The sequence below is a fragment of the Pinus tabuliformis genome, chromosome 5_2, assembly GCF_031772625.1.
Source record: "Pinus tabuliformis cultivar Carrire ecotype Pingquan chromosome 5_2, CPIR1, whole genome shotgun sequence".
NCBI lineage: Eukaryota > Viridiplantae > Streptophyta > Pinopsida > Pinales > Pinaceae > Pinus > Pinus tabuliformis.
In genome coordinates this window covers 467703498-467717296 of record NC_142306.1, presented here as the reverse complement: position 1 = coordinate 467717296, position 13799 = coordinate 467703498, and positions in this window count along the sequence as shown.

Here is a 13799-nt window from a genome sequence, read left to right as displayed (position 1 = left end):
AAAACACAGAAAATTCAATTCACTTTGGTTCGGTCTTTTCAAAATTTTAGAAGAGAAAGGAAATGATACATACCTGCTTGAAAATCTGGAAGGAGAATCGTTGGAGCTGCCAGTGAATGGTCAGTTCCTCAAACTCTATTTCTAGAATTAAAGGTGCCTTCCTTGCACTCATTGTAAATACCGGTGTGTGTATTGTAATTATTATATAAAATTTCCAGTTTTCTGTTAAAATGTCCACTTCCACAAAATTATCATTTGTTTAGAAAAGACTCCATTCCCAAAGAAGAAGTTTACAGACTACAGGTTCTTGAAACATTGGGATCAAATGCCCCTTCGCCAGGTGGAGCCAATTTTATAATTAGATAACACTAAGGTTTCTTCTCAGGATCAAGATGAGAAGCCACGAACATAAAGTACATAGACCAGATTCGGAGGGAACACCCTAACCTGCAAAGGGTGAAAATTGCACATTTACAAGAGGATAAAGCAACTATACAGACCTAAGGCAAAGAAATAAGGAATAAATTAGTAATATAGGAGGAAACATTTTCTAAAGTATAAGAAAATTAAAGTATGATCTTCTTCCTTCCCCGCAACCCACATGTGGCCATGCCCAAACGTAGTTCTGACTGCATAACTGCAAGCGGTTTAACACTGCCACAGGCCTCAGCGTTGAATAAGTCAGCACCTGATCGATGACGCTGAGCGATTATGGCCATGACAAAATATTTCTCTGTGCTATGATGTACCTCACTGAAACAAGTGAGGACCACCTGCCATGTGGATTCTTCGCATTCATGGTTGAAATATTCAGGGTATCTACAAGGTGGTGACATGCACGTCAAAGGTAAAAGGTAAAAGGTAAAGTTAAAGTGGTCATGTGATGAACTGATCTAACACCTTGCCCTTCTAGGAAAACCATCCTCCTCCACGTGTCATCCTCTCACACCTCCATCTCTCACCACTTTGGCACAGATCCTTAACCCTACATAAAGAAAAAAGAGCCCTAAAAATATTTACCCGACAACAATTTATTTTCACCACTTCAAAGAGTATTCCACCTCAAACCGCGTAGAAGCTTTTTGTTCATCCTCCCAAAGACCACGGGTGCCCTCCTAAGTCACTTTCATTCCCCTGCTAACTCCAGGTAACTCGACACCACCCAATTTCCTTGTTTGCTCGTTTTGTTTTATTTGAAGGGATGAAACACGCAGCCCCTGCAACCCCAAACGCTCATGAGGTTAAAAACCCTGGTACCAGTCCTCTTACCAGAAAAGAGGCTTATATCATGGGCCCTGTTTGTCCCTTTTCCCTCACCGACCTCTATTATGAAATATTCTTGAGCCATGTGAAGAATGAAGACCTATTCTGAGTTGTGGCTTCTAGGTTATACTACCAGATTTCTCCCCCAGCTCATCATCACCCCAAGTTTGTAGTTTGATTGCTGGATTCCTACCAAGTTCAGAAGAATCGTTTCATTTCCCCTTTAGGTAATGTAATCCTAGAAATAAGCCCTCTTTTAATCCAGAGATCTCTCAACTTCCCTGCAACTCCCTCCATGTGCTCCTTCACCGCCTCAACCCTAGAGAGATATTTCACCACGCTCTCTGTAAGAGAAATGCATTTGTTCCTGGATAAAATTCTCACTCTCGAGGCCAAATCCTTTCCGTTAGATATTTAGATCCTGCTAACTCTATTTAAGAACTCTGTTTAACCAATCCTAGCTGCTATCATCAGTATTTTAGGAAACAAATCCACTCTAGAAATTAAGCAGGATAGTTCTCGGGTGTCTGCACAAGATGAAGCATCCTGGATGCTAGTTAAACATCCCATATTACCTTATGGACTCCATCCATTTTCAATTCAGCTACCTCAGAACTGCTACCTACTTCCATTACTATTCATTGTTATTTTATTTATTTCTTTATACTCACATTGAAGAATTCCAATGCCTTCACTTGGATGTATTTACCCCCGTAAAGGAAAGAAATTCAGTCTTTAACTAGAATGTTTCTATGAGGAAAAGGCCAGACTTTGGAGGCTATTCTCAATTCCTCTCATGCTTCATGTCAATTTCCTACTGAATCATTAATGAAATCCCCCCCCCCAGCCCATAATCTTCCCTAAGAAAAAAGAGCTCCTCCAACTTCATGAGAAAATTGCAATTGGAGACTGGTAACTCTATGAGGATTACACAGATCTGGGTTTATGGTTGCGAGCTTCCTCCTTATCATTTTCCAGTGTTCCTACCAATGAGAGTGTTTCCCCTTGAATTTATCAGGAAAATCCTGCATGTGGATCTGCTCCACTTTGTACCGGCTAATAAAGGCTATATCTTTAAAATGGGACAATCGGTAGGTCCTTTTGTGATAAATACCAGGCAAACCTTTAAAATAATTAAAACTATGCTCGAAGCCATGGAATTCAAGAATGGTCAAATCTGGCATTATGATCCCTGAGGTCTCCTTGCTTGGAGAAGGGAAAATAATAAACCCTCAACCTATGTGCATGATCCTAAGCTCGAGATCGAATGGAAAGCTAACTTTGATTCCTGTCCTCTGAATACAGACATGAAAACTAAATCACCAGTCAGCACGAAGAAGACACAAAAATGGGTTGCTAATACTCTAGGAACAACTGACATGGAAGAAGGACCAACTCATAAAAAAGCCAAAAGTCAAGGGCAAGGACTAGAACAGGAAAAGGAACCTGAACAAGAACAGGAAGAGGAAGAACCAAGCATCCATATCCAAAGGCAGGTGACTGAGAACTCAGTCCTTCAGGTTAATTTGGAAATACCTTCAAAGGTCTCAACCACATCCTCAACTGGGGTTTCTATTCCAAAATCATAAGAAAGTATCTATGTAGCAGGAACAATTCAAGTAGAGGAAAGGAACATACAGGTAAGGAACATAAGGGAAAAAGAAAAGATGCATCAAGATATGACTTCACAGGTCACCCCTAGACACACTAGGTTATTAGCTGCTACAAATCTAGAGAAGGAGGAGATGAAGATCAGGTTGAAGCACCTATCTGACCAAACCCTTCCTTTTGGTCCCAAGTTTCAGGACCTAGATGTGTCTCTCGACTTGAATAGTATCCCTCTGGTAGACAAGGTCAACCTACATAGGCAAGTGGGGGAAATGCAATATAGTGATATCAATAGGAAGCAAACGACTATTGATCTGGCCCACAAATACATAGATAAGCTCGTCGAGAATGTGAGAGTTAAGAATGCCTTGTATCGGGCTCACTTCAAACAAAAGGAGTGTTATAAAGAGCTGATCATAAAAATGGGATTGGATCTTATAGATGAAGCAGCAGTAGCAGTTGTGATGAATGATTGCAAGGCAGAGATATCAGCCTTGAGAAGACAACTGAAGCTGACAAGAAGTGAGCATGTTCAAAATCCTAAGCTAATACAAAGTGAGAAAGAGAAGGAGATATTTTCCAGAGAACTAAATGAAAGCAGGGAAAGGGTTGAAATCCTACAATGAAGACTGGATGAGTAATAGAGCCGATCTGACTCTCATTTATGTACTGTGGTGGTCCAAGATGATCCCCAAAACCCCACTGATCGCCTTACTAAGGCGTTGACAGAATTAAAGCTTTCTGAAGATGAGTTGGGGAGAGTTTAGAGGGAGTTAGATGCAGCTAAGGCCCATGTGACCCAGAAAGAAAGACAACTCCTAACAGCAAACTTTAACGTCGATATTCTTGAATCAGAACAAGGATTTAAAGGCTAAGCTAAAAGGGAATCTGGAACTCACATAATCAAGGCAAGAGGTATGGGATAAGATCATCCAGGGGGTTGAAAAATGATGGGAACATTTAGTTCTGATACAAGAGAAAAGGAAGCTCTGCAAGGAATATTCCCTAGCTCTCCAAAACAACAAACAAACTAGTATCAACAACTCCCAGTATGCCAGAAAATACATTCAATTCTTGAATGAAAGGATGACTTAGGAGCTCAGGTCTCTCGATATATTGGACAGGGTGGAAGTAGTGGCCATGATTTACAAAGTTATCTCCAAAGAGGAAGCTAGGTCTAAGGTGGAGCAAAGTCTGACTAAGCTGCAGAAAGAGCTATCGAACTTCGATGTCACTTTCAATCAACTTCTTGAGGTTGGCCTACCTAACTGTTGGGGAGATGATGGAGAAATTCTCTCACAGGAGGTGTACAATCAAAAGCTAATGTTGGTTAAGTGTAATACAGGTGCAACTCCCGAAAGAACGATCATCCTTAAGGGATCAACCATTACCAAATTTTTGGAAAAGGAATTCGATCTTCTCGAGATGGTTAGAAGTCTTTCTCAATGCAAACTGGATTACACAGGGATGGTCAATCTGCGAATCCTCTACCAACATTTCAGTTCTATTCCACCACCTAAAGTGAATATGTGGCAACAATGCGAGCAATTTGCTAATCCTCCCATTATACGACTGGTTCACATAGGGGGTTCTCCAACTTCATACCAAGTATCCACATTTTCTCATCAACAATGATTATCTTGTTTTTTTTCCTAGAATGGCTTTGTTTTTACTCTCTAGTTACATTTACTTTAAGTTGTTATGATTTTAGCAAAACTTTCTTTTACAGGATTGATGCTTTAGCACATGCTCGAATTTTGATTCATAACTTTTGTAATCATGTACGAGATCAAGAAATAATATCTTGCTAACGACCTATGCTTTAGAGGTCGTTTCGGGTATATATACTATTAGAGAAAAAGAAAACAGGTTCAGAATTTGCAAGAAGAACTCCATGTTATTTTTTATTGTATTAGTTCAAGATGCGTTTATTTTAGAATATTAATGAAATGGTGGTGATTCCATGTTCGAGAACTACAGTATGTTGCCTCTCTGTGTAAATTCCATTACATCCATTTTTCCTCTCTAATTTCATGTTATCGTAGCTGCCATAAATGTTTCTTATGTTTTCACAACTTCATTTGTATTAACTTGTTAATGCTTATGCCTGTGTGAACCTTAGAAATTATATCTTTAAATAGCACTCCATGAATCATTACATCCATTCCTCTTTCATCCATCCAGTCTATCTTTAACTCAGATATATGTAGAATTCTTGTAGTTATTAAGCTCTATATAATGAGTTATTCTGTCTCTTCATCCTCTTTCATTTCTCTATTAAAATGGATTGAATTGTAGGTCCTTGAACAGCTCGGCCTCCATGAGTTTATATATATTTCTGGGCGTTTTGTGTGTGTGAAGAGGTACCATGAGATATATGGCTGATACCTTTTGATGAATGAACCAACCCATGTTGTTTATTATTATATATAGATGTATACATATGCATAAAAATGTATTTGATGTCTCCAGTTTCTTGATAATCATATGAGACACATATAATCTAGATGTTCTAGGCATTGGTCTCGTAAGAAATCTAAGGTTTTCTCTGTAAGTGACAACATGACCTTTGTGAAATTGTGTTGTTGTCCTTGCCTCAGACCTATGTGAACCAATCAATGAAGAAGAGAAGAGGAAGATGCTTAGTGATTTCCAAATGAGCTTGAGGTCACTTATATTTATAGGCTTCCAAGGGTTTCCAATTTACTTTAAGGTCGGCCTTGTTCAAATGTGCATATGTGGGCTTTCCTTCATAAGTACAATTTCCCTTATACAAATTTAATGATCTTTAGGTCGATTTTGGTCCTCTCGAAAAGAGGTATTCAATGTCATTTCCATATCCATCAAATGAGTTGTCCAAAGTGGAATTTAACCTCAGTTGTGTATTTTTAATAGGGTTAGTGATTTGTAGGACACATCACGGGGTTTGCAATGCATATGATGCATTTATGCAAGCCAAAATCCATTTGTAGGTAGTTTTAGCGATTTTCAAGACACATGATAGTGTTCCCAATGTATATGTGGCATTTTTGAAGGCCAAAATCCATTTGTAGGTAGGGTTAGTGATTTGTAGCACACAGGGAAACGTATAATGACAAGGACCATTAGAGAAATTTTGAGGTCTAAAATGGTCCTCCTAAGGAATATTATAGTGGAAATAATGAAATAATATTAGCTTACATCATCAAATTTTAGAGGGAAAAATGAAAAAACTAGCTTTTAAACATTTATTTTCAACTTATCACCATATGGTTTTCCTCAAATTTTGAGCAGGACAACTCGTTGGATGCAAAATTTAATTTGTTATCCGAGGAGTGCCCATGTTGCATACTTTCAATCGATCCTGCTACTTTCATGTATTTCTCATTTTTCATGTAGAAAGGTGCATCAAAAGTATTCAACATGGGTACTCCTTGGATGAGGAATTAAATTATGCACTCCCACTCAAAATTTGAGTAAAACCATAGGGAGATAAGTTGAAAATACGAGTTGAAAAAATAGTTTTATTTTTATTATTTTACTCCAAAAATGGTGAATCGTCCCTCATGGTTGACATCATCATCTTGAATCCTATTGGTTGTTATAAAGCTAATTTTGGTTGTACATTTTTGTTTTAAGGTCCATTTTTTACCTCAAAATTTCTCGAATGTGTCCTTTATACCGTTGGAGGGATGGAAGTGTGAGAAAAAGAGGGGTCAACTAATAGAATATTGTTTACCTTTTTTGCTAAGTTGGGCTAGAAATATAGCAAGACAAAGGACACAAGATATGGTTTTAATGGCATGGACAGTCCTTTATATCGTTGGAGGGGATTGAAGTGAAGGAAAGAGAGGGGTTGACTAATTGACTATACCTTTGTTTCTAAGTTTAAGAATGAAGTAGGAAGGCTTGGGAAAACATTTCTTGTGGCATTTATACAAGAAAAAACCAATTTGATGGCATGGACAATCCTTTATACCACTAGATTTCATAGGTCCTTATTTGTTCTTTCCATTTCATGATTTCTCATCAATTTTGTTTCAAACACACTTACTAGAGACTCTGAGCTTTCCATGGGATCTACTAAAAAAATGGCTCAAGTAAAATTACTACTCCTTGTCTTATATTTTAGCACATAGAAAATTCAGCACACCATGTATCTAATCTTATGTATTTCTTATGTATAGAGGATTTAATGGCTAGTAACAAGCACCAATGTAGGAGGACATAGGCCAGGATTTAATCACATGCATAGTCATTTTCTAGTGCTAAATTTTACAGGTGATGGTTCACTTTTATATATATTTTATGGAGCGCATGTGATGCACTATCAGTCTTTTTTTCTTCCTTCATATCCACATATATTGTGTTTGGGTTTGACAATAACCCTAAATTATTAGTGTTGTTTAGCAGACTCAACTAGTTAACTAGGTACATAGACATGGAGGTTCTCTTATTTATAATTTTGTAGTAAACTTAAATTCTTGGTGTTGTTTTGTGGGCTCAGCTAGTCGACTAGGTGTATACATGTAGAGGCTCTCTATTCCAGAATTTGGCAATAGTCCTCAATTGTTGCTGTTGAATTCATCTAGATCTCCAAATTGGGTTCATCAAATGTTTTACTAGGAATCTGCATAAATGTTTAAAATTCAAGCCAACCCATTGTAGATGTTGTTGTAAAGGCTCTAAATTTTCAAGATTTAGGTCTTATAAAATTACTTACATAGGAAATTTTGTAATCCTTTTGATGATTCTATACATCAGATTGAGAAACAAAATCTTTATCATTTTTGGTAGTTAACAAGTACCCAATTAGGGTTTTCTCTTGGCCGAGTTCCATATTTTCATTCTAATTTGGTTCTGAGGAAAGTTTTGTTGCTTCAAATCTGCAACCTGGCACAATTCAAAAGACACTTACTTAGGGTTTTGCATGTAGCTCAGTAGGCCCAGAGAACAATGGGAATTTTTTCATCCCAGTTATCCCTATTGACCAAGAACACCTTGGTCAATACACATTCCAAAATATTGTTAAATGGCTCTATTGTATCATTATCTTGTGAGTGATACATCATTGTGTTGTGGTGATAAGTCATGGATTCCTTTACCATTGAAACCATTTCTCCACTAAGAAAATGCTTACCCTAGTCATTCCTGTGATAGTTTTTGAGTGGATATATGTATCCATTTCAAACCCTTGTCTTCTAGCTGCTATGATTTAGCTTCCCTAAGTTTCTACTGACCTATCCCTTTTCTAACCAATGATGAAATGATTTGAATATCCAACCTCATCTAATGAAACTATCTTATTGGTTTTTTCTTACCTCGTCTAATCAAGTTAAGAAAACATTTTGAATATATAGAGATGATCCACCATTTTAAATAATGTCGAGGTTTGTAAAGCGACCTCGTTTAGTCTTGTTCCTATTTCAATTTGATCAAAATATAATGTCATTGACGCAGGGTTACCCCTGCTCACACCACAGTATGCATATAAAATTCATAAGCACATCAGTCCCAGGAAATTAACTCTCTAAGGAGTCCAATCTTCATTTACTAAGATTTTAGGCCCTCTCATAGTCTCAAGCGGAATGATTTATAGAATAATAAAGTCTAACCCATAACTCACCTTTTCCTTTATATCGGAACTCAATCACCACTTATAAACTTTAGTTTAAGCCTTATCCATGCTTTAGGCCTTCATAGCATTGTTGCTACATATATATAACAAACCCCTCTTTAACCTATGGTTAATGGAAACTTAACCACCAAACCTTCAATCGGTGTTTTATTTATATTATACATAGAAATACACATAAACGGCATAAACTTACCTTTTCCGCCTTTTTTAAAGACTTTGCACAGTTTCCGAGGTACACCTTTATCGCAATCGGGTATTGGCTCCTCCACGGGTCACATTAATACACACCTCCTCCACATCTGATATGCGATTAAACTATCGGACTTCAAATATAACAAATGTGCCCATATAACCCTGTCGAGTATGCTTCATATCGCTTGTTTCATTTCCCTCCGATCTCCGCATTACACATAAAACACGTGAAACCCTGCTCCAACGCTTAAGGCTGGAACTCAAATGGAATTGAGGCCGCCTCTATAAACTTTCGGGTCCGCACCTTTCAACCATTTCCCAAGCATTGCTCCCTCCTTCCTCTGATCTCCGATCCAATCAAGACCATAGATCTGGCTTCTGATCCAACAGTTGCGATTAAAACTCTATCGCTATTGCCATATTTAAAAGGGTTGTTCCAACCTCATTCCCATAGCTCCGATTAAATCTTGACCGTTGATCTGGAGATTGATCCAACAGTCGAGATCCTTACCCATTCCAAAAGTCACCTGATGGTCTTTCTTCTTTGATCTACACTTAGTAGATCCAACAGTCCATGATGACTTCGGATAGATAATAGGCATGAAGAATAGCCGCCCGAAAAAGCAGTTTTCCCTCTCTCCTTCGTTGCTATGTATCACTCGACTAGTGGGATCGGGTGTTCACTCCTCAATACCAATTACCACTTCTCACTCGTCCGAAATACCACTTGTGTGATTAAATCGCCTTTCTTTGTTAAAATTTGCCGATGCGATATTTCAACATTACCCCATGCAACATGATCTGGACCATTGATCTATAAGATCCAACGGTTGCTGTGTACTGGCACCTCACTTCTCCGTTCGTTCCTTCCACTTGGTTTTACACTGTTTCTTCAATTTTGCTCTATGGTTCGGGTTTCTTCAAAAGGTTCTAGGTCTTCTGCTATTTCGTTGTGCACTCTTCCTTCTAAGCTTAACTTCGCATTCTCCTTTGATCGATGTCACTTCAGAGCATTTCTTGATCCTTCAAGTGGATTCAATGACCCATTATGCTTCCACCGAATCACTCTTCTCCTCTGTGTAGTTCTACAGAACTCTGCCTGCAACCTTTGTTAGAGAACCTAAAAATTCACACATAAATCAATCATTACATACTTATTTCACACATTACATAGTTCCCAAATGAACCTCTGTATATATAAATATGATCAACTGATTACATGTCGAGACTCTGTCTCTCAGGCTTGATCTGCGATATCAGTGGATTCCTCCCCTTTTACACTCTACCCGTAGGCTTACATTTATACTAGAAATGTTCTGTTGAACTAATTCTGGTTCAAACCATTAATCTACTGAACTGACTCCTAAATGTCCTCTCTAGTTCTTTGAATCTTGTCATTATTAACTACTCATGTTCTCCTTAATTCGAGAGAATTTACAACATCCTCACATTATCTAATTAATTCTTATCCTACTCACTCAAAAGCCTAAATGTTACATTAATTCATCACTTAGGAATCCAACTTCCTTAAAATACATGTCCCCCTATGTCTACTAAAATACAATGATTTTCTCTTGGGTTGAATGCTCCTTCATCAGACTCCCAAAGTAGAAAATATTCATGATCTCCTCATCATGTGTGTTCATATGTAGATAGAAAAACCTGCAGGGTCCCAAAGTTTAGTTTGTAGCTACCCAAATGTCTTGCACCTTTGTTGTTGTTGTATGTATGCTATTTTCTGTTTCATCTTCCTCTCCTTGTCAATCAAGTTCAAATTCTGATTGAAGTTGTCAGATTCTTACTTTTTCTTCTACTTTTGCTCTTGCTACAACTTTTTCTGCCCGAGATATTGCTGTAGTTACTGCTCTAGGTACCACTGTAGACATTGCTTCCCCCTAAACTTTCTGAATATCCTTAAGGATATCTCTCTCTGCAACATCTAATTTCTACATTGGATTCTGACTTTCCAGCATTCTCTCTAGCAATTGAACATCTTTATTCCATGGATTAAACTCTTCCATAGAATCCTCTTCTTTTATCTTTATTTGGTTGCTCATCTGTGCCAAATTTCCTCTAGCATCTGCAACTAAACCTACATTCACAAAATATTTGTTAAAATAAAAAACATAAGGCTTCAGTGCCTTATTTTCCTTTGGCAACAATTCAGTTTGTTGCTCTATTTCTTTCTCCTCAATCATCACATCAATATGTTGTTTTGAATTCTCAAAAGAATTCATGGACTCTCAATTAGCCTCTCCTCCACATCACCTGTTTCAATGATGCCTCTATGCTTTTATTCACAGTAGTGAACTTCTTCTTCCTTAGCCTACTACTGGTTAACTCTTCTTTGAAATTGTTTGATTCTTACTGCCTCCCTTTCATCCTTACCCTCTTGTTCTTTAAGAACCTTCATATCACCTTCAAACAATCTCTGTCCTTCTCCAATGACATTCATTGGATCATTTCTTTGGGACAACATTTCTACAGTTTTAATTGGAATAAGACTGCCATATTTCTCCTCTATGACAGTTCTAACATTCTTCTACCTACTCCCAGGTGACTTTTCTATCTCCTTCTAGTTCTAATATCTTGCCATCTCAGTCTTGTTCTAAATAGATTTCATATTCTGCTCCTTCTCTCTAACAAACTCTAAAGTTTGTTCATCCTCCTGTGATGTACTTGCAATTATCCACAAATTATTAATTTTAAAATCATAAGACCTGGCGGTCTTACTTAACTCTTCAGTCATCACATTTCTTTGCTGCTCTGATTCTTCTACGTGATTCAGCTCCTCATGCTCAACTTCATCTCCTTCGTTCACAAGGAATGGTTCTTCTCTTGTAAGATCTCCAATTATTAATTTTTCAATGAGTTCTTTCTGCTGTAACAACTCAATACTTTCTTCCTTTGAGAGGTCTTCTTCATCATACTCTGCTCTAGAGTAGCTTTTATCCCCTAAAACACATTTCTCCTCATACTTCAGTTCAAAAGCTCTATTCAGCGTTACTTCAGAGTATTCAACTTCTGTAAGATACTCCTCCATGCTTTCGACAGCTTCACGAGACTGTCTATCCTCTCTTATGCATCCTGCAAGTACACCAAAACTATTAGGTTCAAAAAAACAAGGCTTGATGGCCTTATACATCAGCTCTTCATCTTCAGTCAGCATCTCCTCATGCTGTTTTGAACTATCCCAATAGTCCATGAGATCTTCACTTGATCTCCATTCTTTATCTTCAATGTAGTCTTCACTTTCTCCTAGAATTTTTCCCTGTTCTGGTTCACAAATGGACTCTTCCATTTCCAACTCAACTTCCTTGAGTTTTTCCCTCAGCCACTGTACTTTCTTTTGTTGTAGCCTTCTCAGTATCTCATGCAACTCCACTCACTTCTTCCTTAATATCCAACCTTGTCTCTGGTTTTCTTCTAGCTACATTGTTAACACATCAAGTTCTTTTCTTATCTCAACCTACTCCTAGTCAATCTCCTCTTGACTCAGTCTCTTGCCATCTGCTTTGGCATTATTCTTCTCATATCTTCTATTGTGACTTCTCTCTGAACCTCTGCTATGACTATTAGTAGTCATCTTCTTCTTCTCTTTCTTCATGAGCTCCTCACTCATCTGCAACAAGCCTCTGCAACAGCTAGTCCTCCTTGCTACAATCTTAGTTCACTAAGCTCTCCTCACTCAGTCTTTTGGTAATCATGGGTCCTCTGTCTAGAACCTCCTCTTGAGCAACACCTTTGCTCCTTCTAGGACTCTGCTATCTCTTACTCTCTCTTGAGAACACTTAAGATGTCCTCTCTCTGTCCAACCTCTTGCTGGATTCTTTAGGTTCACTACCACTTCTGCTTTAGAGAGTTTTCCTTACTCTACCTTCAAGAACACATCTGGTTCTCCTCTCATAGGTTCTCTTACTGTCCTTTGCTGAGATTCTTCATCTGCAACTACAATCTTTAATTTTAATTTAAAACAAAACACACTATCTTACCTCCAAGATCTATGTATGATCTTGTTCTCCCTTTCTTCTTCACTTTTGAATGGATTGTCCTCAAGTCCTCTTTCCTTCAAAACTTGTACTAAGTAATCTTGCTCTCACTTTTCTTTAATGAATCCTCTATTCTTGTCTACTCCAAGCCTCTACTGGAACTGCTACAATCTCCCACGAACTTCAAAAGTTCCCCTTACAATCTTCTATTGCAGTATCTACCATTCATTCACTTAACTTATGCACATTACCTTCTTCTGTGTGCAAACTATTTTTCATAGGAAATCTTTCCTCGCTCTGATTACAATTTTACTCTGATACCACTAATGACACAGGGTTACCCCCGCTCACACCACAGTATGCATATAAAATGCATAATCACATCAGTCCCAGGAAATTCGCTCTCTAACGAGTCCACTCGTCATTTACTAAGGTTTTACGCCCTTTCATAGTCTCAAGTAGAATGATTTATAGACTAATAAAGTCTAACCCTTAACTCACCTTTTCCTTTATATCAGAACTCAATCAACCCTTATAAACTTTAGTTTAAGCCTTATCCGTGCTTTAGGCCTTCATAGCATTGTTGCCACATATATATAACAAACCCCTCTTTAACCTATGGTTAATGCAGACTTAACCACCAAACCTTCAATCGGCGTTTTATTTCTATTATACATAGAAATACACATAAACGACATAAACTTACCTTTTCTTCGTTTTTTAAAGCCTTTGCATAGTTTCTAGGAACACCTTTATCACAACCGGGTATCGGCTCCATCACGGGTCACATTAATACACAGCTCCTCTGCATCTGATATGTGATTAAACTATCAGACTTCAAATATAACAAACATGCCAAAATAACCCTGTCGGGTCCTCTTCATATCACTTGTTTCATTTCCCCTCCGATCTTCACGTTACATAGAAAACACACGGAATGCCACTCCAATGCTTAAGGCCGGAACTCAAATGGAATTGAGGCCACCTCTATAAAAAAATTTGTCTGCTCCTTTCAACAATTTCCGAAGTGCTGCTCCTTCCTTCCTCCGATATCCTATCCAATCAGGACCGTAGATCTGCCTTCCGATCCGACGATTGCAATTAAATCGCTATCACTATTGCCATATTTA